The sequence below is a fragment of the Hyaena hyaena genome, unplaced genomic scaffold (assembly GCF_003009895.1).
Source record: "Hyaena hyaena isolate Hyena2069 unplaced genomic scaffold, ASM300989v1 scaffold_23, whole genome shotgun sequence".
NCBI lineage: Eukaryota > Metazoa > Chordata > Mammalia > Carnivora > Hyaenidae > Hyaena > Hyaena hyaena.
Genome location: NW_024080655.1, coordinates 3,426,217 through 3,438,810, shown reverse-complemented (window position 1 = coordinate 3,438,810; position 12,594 = coordinate 3,426,217). Strand labels below are relative to the sequence as shown.

At 55.4% G+C, this 12,594-nt stretch overlaps 1 protein-coding gene across 2 annotated transcripts in view; it reads left to right on the top strand.

Annotated features, from left to right (window-relative positions):
• The first annotated feature begins 1,148 nt into the window (after positions 1-1,148).
• Positions 1,149-12,594, top strand: part of TSPAN18 (tetraspanin 18) — a 167,781-nt gene continuing 156,335 nt past the window's right edge. For both annotated transcript variants that reach the window (XM_039226940.1, XM_039226941.1), the window contains exon 1: positions 1,149-1,388. The gene's annotated coding sequence lies outside the window, so the exon portion shown is untranslated. The remainder of the gene's footprint in view (positions 1,389-12,594) is intronic.

The window sequence follows — 12,594 nt, the reverse complement described above, 5'->3', positions numbered from 1 at the left end:
ATGTGGACGGGGGAAGGCAGTGGTTTTCTGCCCTGGAAACTCTGTCCCGCCGCCCAGCATTACCAACATTCATGTTCAAGACTGCTATAGGTTCAAAGCCTATCAGTCACTCACTCCCTAGTGGGAATCAGCTGACCAAGGGGATGCGGTGCTTCAGTGTGTTTAAACGGGGCCCTCAGGCACTGAGTGTGGAAGCTTTGGAGTTGGGACTCAAAAAAGAGCTCCCCAGGGAAGAGGAGTAGGGCATCCGATAGACTCTCTCTGCGGCGACAGGGGGTGGTTCCGAGCACTTTCACCTGAGCTGTCCCCTTTGATCTGCTTGCTTGTGCATTTTGTCTGGGGCTGGAGGGGTGGGTTGCTGTCTCAAGGAGGAGGTTCAGAGGTTAAGTGTCTCAGCGAAGTCATGTGTCAGGCGCTGGGGAGGGGGTGTGTGGCTGTGGCCGCAGAACAAAGATGAAAAGATAAGTCCAGCGATTGGAGACCCAGGTCTGGCCTCTCGCAATCAAGTTATTTGCATCGGGCCTGGGTTCAGCCCCGCCCCCTCCTCACCACTGCCGGGGGCCTCTATTATATGCAACAATCCAAAGCAGCCCTTGCAGGGGTGGGGGGGACGGTGAATCCCCCTGGCTTTCAACAGGTCCTCCAGGACAGCGGGAAGCCCAGGAAGAGAAGCGAGGTCCCGAGGGACCGTCATCCCTCCTCTAGCCCTGCAGTCGGTTATGGGGGTTGGGGGTAGCGTGAAAGTTTCCGCGGAATAAATACTCCGGGTCGAGCATGCCACTCTCCCTACCTCCCCAACCGACCTCTCGAATTCAGAAGAAGCGAGGGCCCCAGCGCCGAGCGCAGAGGCAGGCAGGGGAGGAAGGGAAGGGAGCAGGGCTGAGGGTGGCCCCAGGGCCCCGGGGCGAGGCCTGGATGCTGCGACGCAGGCGGAGACCGAGGCAGGGAGGAGGCGCGGGGCAGCCCGCCTGAGGAGACGTGCCTTCTCGGCGGCCGCCGCGGCAGCGGTGGCGGCGGCGACTGGAGACAGGCGGGGAGGAGGTTTGGGGAGGGGAGGGAGCGCGGGGGAGAGGGAGGGACGGAGCGGTGGCTGGGAGGTGGGGCCGGCGGGCGGGCGGGCGGCTGCAGCTGCCGCCGGCGTCTCGGGGGCTCCAGGCTGCGGGGTGGACGCAGCGCCGAGCGATCAGCAGCGGAGCCGCGCGAGGCCGCCCGAGCCCCGAGCCCGCGCCACCGTCGCCTTGAGCCAGCCGGTCCCCGGACACGCCGCCGCCGCCGCCGGGAAGGCAGCCGGCGCCGAACAAGTTGCGAGCGCGCCTCTCCGCCCGGGGAAAGTTTCCCCCGCGGCCGCCGGCGGGAGTTGGTTGGGGTCCGGCTGCTGCTGCTGGAAGGTAGGGGGCTCCGCACCTCCGTGCCCTCTGTGCGCCCCGCTGCTGCGCCCCCGGGGACTTGGAGACCCTACGCGCGCTCCCCGGGCGACTGTTGAGCACGGTCCGGGGTGGGGAAGGAATGCGGGAGGGATCCCAGAACGGTCCGGGGGCAGCCCAGAAACCAAGTTCTACTTAAACTAGCCTGGGGAGGGGACAGGGGAGACGTGCTCACCCCGATTCCCGCCCGGATCCCTGCCCGGAATCCGCGGGCTAAAGCTTCCCCCCCGACAGGTGCAGCCCCAGTCGGCGCTGGGCGCTCCGGGTGGGTGAGTGGGGGGCGCCAGGAGGGCGGCGGGGGGTGGCAGCTGTGAATAACAAGGTTGGGGGGTCTCAACGGAGGTTGCGCCCCAAGAGCGGGGGTGCGCACCACGCCGCTCGGTAGGAGGTCAGGTAGGGACTAGGGATTAGGAGCGAGGACCCGGCTGGAAGATTGTCCGGCCCAGCCAGGACACAGAGCACGAGCCGCCTTTGGGGTCCCAACGGTGGGGCGGGGCGGGGGCGCCAAGCTTTCCTCCCGGGTCCCCCTGATCCCACACGCGGAGTGCGCGGTTTGCGGAAGGGAAGCACAGACTCCGTGGGTGCTCGATGGGTCCGAGCCTCCGGCACATCCAGATTTAGGGGGTGTACTAGGAATCCTCTGGGAGGGTTGCTCGGCGGCTCGGGTGGGCTCGCGCCAGCTTTGGATCCCCGCTGGATTGAGGTGAGGTGGCCCCCGCCAGGGGGAGCCATTCCCCGACCCTTTCACCCACAGGAAGGCGAGTCCTGGTTCCTGCTAGACAAACGCCCCGAAATCCGGGACCTGGAACCACAGACCCTCCAGCCCACGCCGGGATCCCGCGCCGAGGAGCACCTCCGGCCGGGCCAGGCGGCGGGGCAGAGGCCCCAGCGTGAAGCTGGGGCGCGCCGTGTGTGGGGAAGCTCGGTGGTCAGGAGGCCCGAGATCTTGGGGATCACGCAGAGTGTACGGGCGAATAAAAACATTCACCCTTCCCCCTACCCCAAGAAAAACACAAACGGAGAGAAACTTTACACTAACAGCGAATTGGTGTAGAGAAAGAGAAGACAATGAACTTGTTGAGATTTCTCTGGAGTCTGAAACCCATCTTGCTGAATGCACCCTTTTTGTAAAAGTTAGACCTTTGTTTCCTGGATCTGGCCCCATCCCTACCTGGTGTGGGCTGCCTGGGGGTCTCATCCGTCCTCTCCGTGGGCACAAGGAAGCTGGGTGGCACAGGACTGGGGTGATGAGGGCCCCTTAAAGATTGTAGCAGTCCAGGCTGAAGTGGGCATTTCTGAGCCATTAACAAGAGCCCCTCTCCCCTGGGTCTGGGTCTACAGGCCACATTCATCTGGTCTTTTCACAGTCGGTGGAAACCTGCTGGAGGTCCCGTGTTTTGTTGTTGTTTTTTTTGACCTCAGGGTCCCTGTGTGTTGAGTCTGCGTACCTGTGCCCAGGCCTTGGGAAGTGAGAAAGCTGCTGGCATCTACCGTGAGCACCCTATCTGCCATATGTGTGCCTGTTCGACATTGAAGGGAGCCTGGAGGGACTGTTGCCGTATCGTTCTCTCTAATTTCCTCCCTCCTCTCTGCACCCCAAGAGAGAACAAATGAGCAGATCAAAGAACTGGGGTGGCTTAATACTGGCCGTGGGAAGTTTTCATTTTTCTCTTGGTTAGAAACGTGTGCTCCTTGGACAGCCTCCTCCCCTCTTCTGTCCCCAGAATCCCCTGCAAAGGTGCCAGAGATGGGGTGGACCTGGGAAGAGAGTTAGTTGAGGTTCTTGCTTTCCATATCGCCTACCAGATGTTTTTGCTGGATGTCACCAAAATGCTGTAGGACGGAGGTGCCATAAAGAAAGATCAGCATGATTATTTTGAACAGACGGGGTTGGGGGAGGAGACAGAGGAAAGGGTGGAGAAGCCCATGTCTCTGGGTATATCTTTAAGACATTCCAGAAAACAAAAGGAATTTTTCGTTTTGTTTTGTTTTTAGTGGCTCTTGTTTTTCTGCGGAAGAAAGCCTGCCCAGAGCAGCCCTGGCCTTGGGGCCCCTGACGGCCTGCAGCTCCAGTGCTGTGCCCCTTCTTTCCGTCCCCTACTCACAACCCACCCCACTTGCCTTAAACAGAAGGGGGACTTGAGACTCCAGGCCTCTGATGTTTGTGTTTGGATTTAGCATATCATGTGCATAAACTCCAAGATCTCTGATTCGGCAAAATTTTAAGTCTTGGAAATCTGGTCTCCTTATCTCCCTGTCCCTAAACCCATTGAAACGCTGCTTCTGGGGACCTCTTTACCCAGCCTGAGGCTGAAATGGCAGTCTATTGGGGCACTTTCTAGAAGCAGAAGTTCATCTGGAGTTGGAGGTAGGATACCCTGGGCCATTTAGGAAGTAAGTGGTCCCTGCACCTTTAAGAAAATTCCGTGCCAGCTTGGAAAGAGCTACTGAGTTACTGAATGAGGTTTTTGTGGTCTGGGGGTGGGTTGGAACACAGAGTGCTGGGAAGGGACAGGTGGGGAAGGGGGTGTGAAGGCAAGGGATGATGGCAGGGATCTGCGGGAGGGGGTAAGGAAGGGAGGAAGCAGCAAGGTTTGGGATCTCAGTGGGGCTGCTCGGAAATCCAACTTTTCTGGATCGTCAGTGCGACTTTGGGCAAGTCATGTTCCCTCTCAACCCTGTCTTCCCAGTCTGGAAAATGAATGTGTGGGCAGGCTTGCCGCTTAAAGGCAGGAGAGTATAACTTTTTAGGGCAGGAGGCAGCTCAGGCCCTGCCCCCAGTTCAGTGGAGGTCACCTCTCCTGCTGTCTTGCCCCAGCCCACCGCTCCCCTGCACAACATAACGAACCAGGTTCCCTGGTTCAGATTGCTGAACCCTCTGTCAGATTGCTGTTTTTGCACAGAGACAGTGATGTCAGTGGCCTGTGCCCGCTGGGAGCCCCGAGTCTGTCTGGGAGCTCATGTGTTGCCGTTCTCCAGATGCTTGTCCAGCCCTCGCTCTCCATCCCTGAGAGGAGCACATGTTGGTGGCTGGGCTGCCCCTTGTAGGGACCCCGCTTTCCAGAGGGCTTGCTCTTCTAGCCTGTTTCATGAGTTGAGAGAAGGAAAATCAGGACCATTTGTTCGTGCTCAGCTGGTACACAGCGAAGGGAGGGGGCCTTGGAAGCCAGCACTCTGGGCCCCCGGAGCAGATGATCGGGCGATCGGTTATTTCTGCAACCTGATCCCATCGAGCAAACCTGCCAGCTTGGGCTCCTCCTGCTGCACGAGCTGGCATCTTGGACCCGAATCGCGCTTCGATCTGGCGGGGGCGTGCAGATAATGAAAGTCTTTTTTAAAAAGAGAGAAAGGGGTGGTGAGCCCCAACGTGTGCAGCTGCCAAAGTAGGTCTTTCCTGTCTACACTTTTCTTAGAGTCAACCTTGCCCCTTGTCTGCACCCCAGGCTGATGGTTTAATTAGCGAATTGAACAACCTGGAGATGGGCAAAAACCACGTTCACTGGTCGTGTGCGTGCGTACATACTGGGGGGCAACAGGGTGGTGTGGGAAGGTTACTGAACCTCAAATAAGGAGACTCCTGTTGGAGCCCTGATTCTGCTGCAAATCGGGCTGTGTGACCTCAGTGAGTCACTGCCCCTCTCTGAGCCTGTTTTGCTGTTTCTTCAGAGGCAGCCTTGTGCGGTGGTTGGGCTGCCTGGGTTTGAATGTTGGCTTTCCCCTTCTGATCAGCTGTGTGACCTCAGGCCATCCAGCCTTTGGTGCCTCAGTCTCCTGATCTGCAAAATGGGACTTATAAGACCTCATCAGGTTATGGTGACGAGTCCATGAGACAAGCATGCAGAACACTTAGGACAGTGCTGTGCGTGCCGTCACTGCTCAAGAAAGTTCACTATCACCGCTGTCTTTACGTGAAATGGGAGGGGTCCGTTTCGATTCCTACCAGCTCTGATAGTCTGTGACTTGGTGTGTGTGTGTGTGTGCACGCGTGCACGTGCGCTTTGGGAATGGAAGGCAAGGGTGAATAAAATAAATCGCTTTTCCCCCCTTCCTTCCCCTCACCCACTGAGGGACCCCTGAGTTAAAATCTTGTGAGTATTCTCATGATCGCTCCATCCCCATGGCAGGAAGCCCAGTTTGACGTCACTGAAAATGTCCCAGTTTCTGGCACTTGAGGGATGATATTTCATCAGCTAGTATTTGCCCATCCTTCCCCTTCGTTCCTTTGTTTCCCACCCTAAACCATAGTATGAAGACCATATGTGCAGAGTTTAAGCTGATAAACAACTCCCAGATTCACCCAAATAAAAGGCCGTCTTGCTAGAAGACACTTTTGAATTTAAAATAACTAACCTAGCTTCTCTGCTCTGTTGCATTATGTCTGGCGGACCCTGTTTCCCTCTTTGCATTCTGCCGCTTGGTCTGCTGTGGCGACACGGGCCGGGCTGCCCTCCCCCTCATCCCCTCCAGCAAGGCTGGTGCTCTGAGCCACCCCAGGGAGGGTCTCCGCGGTGGCACCCATGTTGCGAGTGCTCACTATCAGCCGGGAGCTAGACGATGCCGTCTCACCCCCACCCATGAGGCTGGTTCAGATACTGTCCCCATTTCACAGAATACAGAGCAAGGCTCAGACAAATCAAACGAGCAGATGGTAGTGCGGGGATTTGAACCTACGTCAATCTGATTGCCCATCCAGCGCTCCAGACCACTGTGTGAGACTTCCTCTTGCGTCAGAACCTCCTGTGAGCTCCAAAATCCCAGGCAAGACACCTTCAAGATGCCATCAGGCCGTCTCCTCCCTGCTTTTGCCCATCTCCCAGGCTCAGTGCCTTAGGAAATCCTTCTTTTCACCCTGCATGCATTTTCCAGCCAATCTAGGCACAGGGAAAGGGAGGAGTTTGGGGGCAAGAGGGTAATGACCTTACCAAGCAACAAAAGGGTGTTCCTGGAAGATGATGCGTATTGGAGTCACAGATGCAAATTTGAACCTTGTTTCTGACACTTCCTGGCTCTGTGGCTTTGGTTTCCTTGTCTGCGAAAAGCAGCAGAGTAGCGACAATAACACCATTAAGCTAAGTATCAGCGGCTACAGCCCTGGGATGACGCCAGACTCGGTGGCTTCACCTGCAGGTGTGATTCCTACTCACGTGACTTGTCGGCTCGGATCTCCGCTCTGCGCGGTTACTCAGGCACCCAGGCTGATGGTGACTCGGCTGTGTAGCTGCACCTTCTGGAATCTATGGCATCCGTAGTTATACCCGATGGCCTCAGCCAGAGGTGACCCACATCACTTCAGCTCTGGTGCATCGGCCAGAACCGTCCCGTGGCCCCAAACCAGCTGCAAGGGAGGCCGAGAACGCCAGCAGGTGCATGCATATTTGCCGAGCGCGCACGCCACGGGATTTAGTTTGTCCTTCCTCCCTGTCTCCGGACAGGCTGGAGGGGGTGCTGGGTGTTCAGTCCGGACTCGAGGAGCATGCACCTATATGAATCGTAACCAGTTGCAGGTAGAACGTTTTCTAGAAAAAAACAATTCAAAAAGGTGGCTGAGTGAGAGGCATCACCTATGTTCTTACAGCCACCACCTTTCTGGACTTGCCTGCCTTTGCCATGCTCTCTCAGGCTAAGAACAGCTCCCCGGGATGAACGGTCCCCGCTTGGGCTTTATCCTGGGCTCACCTTTAGGCTGAAAGACACTGTGACTGCCGCAAGTTGGGCCGTTCTCCCCCAGGGGCAGCGCCTGGGCATCTGCCTGAGGAGGGGGCTGGGCGGGGTGGGGGGGCGATGAGTAGACAGCTTCTACTCTGCAGTTTATCTCATAGGAGCCCTCGGGGGGTTTTGGGGGCTCAGCTGATGTGGCTGAGGGTTCAGATATGAAACCTGTCCTTGCGCAATGAAGGCAGAGGAATCAACACCCCATCAAAGTTTCGGAGTACAGCTTCTGAGCATGAGGGCCTGGGTTCAGATCCCAATTCAGCCACGTGCCATGGTCTCTGACAAATCACTTGACTTCTCTGTGCCGCTGTTTTACCTCATAGAGTTTTAGGAAGATGAGACTAAAGTGCGTAAATGTGTCTCCCAGCCCTGAATGTGACACTTCAGAAGTGTTCAGTGAATGTTAGAATCGTTCTCATTATTTTATTATCGGTTTCCACCAGGGTGATAAAGGCAGAGGCCCCACAGCGTGCAGCTCGGTGCCTGGGGTTGAATGGGCGCTCCGTATGTGCATGCTGAATGAATGAGTGAAAGATCACATCCTTCCTTGCTGTGCACTGAGGCCTCCAGCCATACGCCCTCTTGTGTTGGAGCACTGGGGATACCCCGAGAACAAACCCAGTAAAGGGCCTTAGCTGCTGAGAAAAACTCAGGAAAGACACTTCTATCTGGGAGGCAGGGCAGCACAGCCCTCCTCATGGAGCCAAGCACAAGTTAAGGCTTGGAGGCTGGGGAGAGGCTGGGGAAGGGGAGCCTGGAAGGTTGTGGTCACCCCAGGCTGTGTGGTGGCCTAGTGGGGAGTGGTCCCACGGCCAGCGGAGACACTGCCCCACTTCCCATCCTCCCCCCGTCCCCACCGAGCCAGTCCTCCAGGACTTTTTTTTCCAAGTAAACCCTACTTCCAATGTGGGTCTCGAACTCACAACCCCGAGATCAGGAGTCAAACGTTCTACCAACTGAGCCAGCCAGGCACGCCTCCTTCGGGGTTTTCACCTGACAGGTGCACCGTTCTCGAGGCAGCCGGATCTATGAACATGCCCGCTAGATCCGACGGCCCTCATTCCATTTACAGACAAATGGGCTCTCAGATTCCCACTGCTCCCCACCACCTTAAAAATAAAACTCAATTTACGGAAGCCCGACTTCCACACTTTGTTAGGAAGAACATCTGTTGTGTAATGTGATCACGTTAGCCACCTTGCTGGTGACCCTCCCGTGGATTCTCAATTGTGTTCAAAGGCTTTCCCACAGCCCTGCCCCCCACCCCCCAAGCCTGCCTGTCTGCCCCAGCCCACCTGCCACCTCGCTTCCTTTCCTTGTGCCCTTTTGCACAGAGCTGCTCTCCATGCACTGCCTCCACGCTGCAGTGCCTTTTCCTCTGTTTGGCTACCAGACCTCTCCGCACCCTTGGGAACCCAGCCCCTGCATCACCTCCTCCAGAAAGCCCTCCTTGACTCTTGCCTGGGCCGAGTTCTCTTCCTCTGATTGCTCCACTAATCCCTCCTTAATGGAGTTTTGTCACACTTGGGTGGTTCTTTAATGTCCGCCTCTCCTACTCTAGTGTGGACCCCAGAGGGCAGGGACCCCCGCCCCCTGCTATTGCTCAGTGCTGCATCCCAGACACCTGGCCCAGGCATGGGGACCTGGCAGGTGCTGGGGGTGCCTCCCTCCATTTTCTCCTCTGCAAGTACGTCCCTTCCAGGTTGTTTTGCACACAGCTAACATGTATCGATCACGTGCAGTGTGCAGGCGCTTACAAGTCTGATCTCATCCAATAGAATAATGGCTTAGAGGCCCAGCCCTCCCTCTTACTAACTCTGCAGCCCTGGGGCACACTACTCAGCCTCTCTGTGCCTCATTTTCTCATCCATAAAATGGGACTAAAAATAACACCCAACGTATTGAGTTATGAGGACTAAGTCAATTGATTCATGTCAAACTTATTTTCTCGGCGTTGGAGGCTAGAAGTTTATGACCAAGGTTTGATTAGTTCTGAAGTCTCTCCTTGGCTTGCAGGTGAATGACTGCCTTCTTGGGTCCTCGCACAGCCTTCCTCTGCGTCTGTGCACCTGCCGTCTCCTGGGCGTCCATATCTCCCCTTCTCCTAAGGGCATTAGTCAGATAGGTTTAGGACCTATGGTAACAGCCGTATTTTAACTTCTTTACTGTTTTAAAGATGCCCATCTCCAAATACAATCACATTCAGAGACACTGGGGGTTAGGGCCTCTACACATGAATTTGGGGAGAACACAATTTAGCCCATAATACCTTTTAATTCAGTACTATGATTGTCCCCATTTTTGTGGCTGAGGAAACTGGGGCGCAGAGAGGTTAAGTCACTTGCCCAAGGTCACACAGCTGGTAAGCAGAGGTATAGAGCCAACCCAGGTGGTCTGAACCACAAGTCTGCTCTCAAGCATTAGTTGGTCTGTTTCCCGGCTACGCTCCTGTGTGGGACACCAGGGCCTTCCCTGCTGGATCCGGCTTGTGTCTCAACAGCCAGAGCGGGGAGGAAATCAGGATCCGGGTCTCAGAGGCCTCGCTCTTGGTGCCCTGCTAGCCCGAATCCCTTGTTCAGTGGCCGCTGCCAAACCGACGAGGGGATCAGGACATTTCCTCCTGCACCTGGGCTAAGAGGGAGGCCAAGGCCACAGTCAGGTGGAAAGGAAGTGAGAAGGCCTCAGGAAGTGAGGGGCCTTATCAGCTCTAGGGTTTTCTCCCTCCCCCCCTAGTTCATTTATTCGATTTTCCAGGAGTTCTCAGAAGCTTTTTGAAAATAGTCATGTTTTGGGGCGCCTGGGTGGCTCAGTTGGTTAAGCGTCCGACTTCGGCTCAGGTCATGATCTCGCGGTTCATGAGTTGGAGCCCCGCGTCGGGCTCTGAGCCTGGAGCCTGCTTTGAATTCTGTGTCTCCCTCTCTCTCTACCCTCCCCTGCTCATGCTCTGTCTCTCCGTCTCTCAAAAATAAATAAATGTTACAAAAAAAAAGGTAAATAGTCACATTTTACCGGTAAATGGCTGGGAAAAGATAATCAGAGTAAACATAATAAGAGAATAAGTGAACTAAAATAAAAGTATATTTGGTGGGAACTAACATTCAGGCTTAACCCAGTGTCCTCACCCAGGGGCAGCCCAAGTCACCTGCCTCTCACCTCTCTTGAATGGTCCTCGAGGTAAATGAGCACATCTGTGTACACAGCACCCTTCATTTTATGGTCCCAGTGGCATTCTGTCCTTGATGCTCTGTGTCCTACATGTTCTCACTTGTTCTGTGTTAATGTGTCCGCTTCTGCCTTGTTTTAGCTGGGTGGCTCTAAAAGCAGACCCTGAGCAAAGATTTGGGTGCCATTCATTTATGTGTGTATGAGGTTGGTCCCAGAAAGGTGAGGGGGCAGGGAGGGGAGGGGAGGGGAGGGGAGGGGAGGGGAGCAGAGCCAATAAAAGGTGTACCTGTACTGACAAGCCTACTGCTGTGGGCCCCTGGGGACCCTGCCAGTGACTGGGGGGAGCACCCTCAGAATCATCCCAGCGAATGGTCGCCAACTTCTGTTCTCTCATTGGTTGAGGGTTCCTCCAAGAACATCAGCTTCTGGATACTTCTAGCCTGCCTTCAAGGCCAAGAGGGAGAAGGGGGTGCTTGAGGAGGGCCACCAGAGTGAACAGAACTGTCCCCTGGAGCTGTGGAGTCTCCGGGCTAGACCATGAGGGGTATGGGAGAGGCGCGGTTCTCTTTGTGATAGGTGTCTTGTATTCCACGGCATGGGTTGCCGTGATGTTTTTGCCCAATTCCCCACTGACGAACTGTTCAACGCTGCATCCCAGACACCTGGCCCAGGCCTGGAACCTGGCAGGTGCTGAGGGTGCCTCCCTCCATTTTCTCCTCTGCAAGTCTGTCCCTTCCAGGTTGTTTTGCCTGATGGGCACAGCTAATGTGTATCGATCACATGCAGTGTGCAGGCGCTTACAAGTCAGATCTCATCCAATAGAATAATGGTTTATGGGCCCAGCCCTCCCTCTTACTAACTCCACAGCCTCGGGGCACATTACTCAGCCTCTCTGTGCCCCCTCCCCCCTTCCTGACTTCCTACCAAGCAGGCAGTTTGTGGAGAACACCTGTCGTGGAGTGGCCAGCTGAGGCAATGGCCGTCTTCTCTCTCCCATGGTTGCTTCGCTGTCTCCGGCCTCTTTCTGCCCCCTGTTCACCCCACTTGGTCCCCACAGATGTCATTGTGACCCTTTCATCTTACGGGGTCCAGGAGGCCAGGCTAGGTGGGATCTGTGGATAGCCCTGGGCCCTTTGGATAAGACTTATAGGAGAGAGGCCAGCAGGTCATGACAGAGGGTGATCGCCACCTTCCTCCAGGGTTGGATGAGGCCATCCGTGGCAGATCAAAGGGCTTTTTGTTGTTGTTTTATTTTCTTTTCCAGTGGCTTCTTGCTGGGGAAGTGGGCTGAGGAGCCAAGCCAAACAGAGCAACCTCCAAGGCCGCTGCCTGCTAGCTCTTCCGGGGGCTGGAGGAGCCAGAGGTCCCGCTTCTGAGGGGCTAGAGCTGGGCCACAGGTGGGAGCTGCCTGGGGCTCTTCCCCGCCCAGGGCCCAGAGGCCAGAGGGGGACACGGGGTGGGGGGGCGGGGAGAGAGGGGGGCAAGTTCAGTGTCTGATGCATCTCAGGAGATGCATTGACACAGAACTGACATGTAGGTTTGGGGCACCAGGAATATGGACTGAAGCCCAGCCACCCCCCCACGCCCCCTGGGCCCCAACTGGAGAGACCAAGAGAGCACTGGACCGGAAGTTCAGAGTCAGAGCCCGGGGTCCAGTCCTGCTTTGGGTCTGACTAGCTCTCCTCTCGCTGTGGACCCCTGACGACTCATCCACATTCTGGGGAGTTGGGTGTGGCTTTCTTCTGGGTCTCCTTCCAACTCTACATCCTCCCCTCAGAGTCCTCAGCGGGGAATATGACCAAAAAGCCTCCAATCCCCTGGAGAAAAGCACTCAGAGAGCCGAGGTGTGGTTGTTGATGGAAGCGGGGTGTTGTTTAAATAAATTAAGAGCGCAAGAGGAAAATCCATCAGCCTTATTTTCAATAGCTGGGATGATATGCATAACATTTCCTTCCCTTCATTTGATAATTTTTCCTTCTCCAAGTAGTTGGAAGAAAGAAAGTGTCTGATGATTTGCTAAACAATGAGCTCAAATAAAAATACTCTTTTAAAAAAGTGGTTGCTATGTAATTGAATTGAAATAATGGGCAATTTTTGTTTCTAAATAGCCCAAGCACTCACAAAGGTCTACTCAAACCTATTTGCGAGGTACACATGTGTGCAAAGAGAAAAAGGGCTCACTGACAGAATGTCTTTGGCAAAACAATAATAATGCTAATAATATATTTGAGGGTGTGTGCCTGAGTTCATGCACGTCTTCTGGGTCTAAATGTACGGGATTAAAATTAACCAC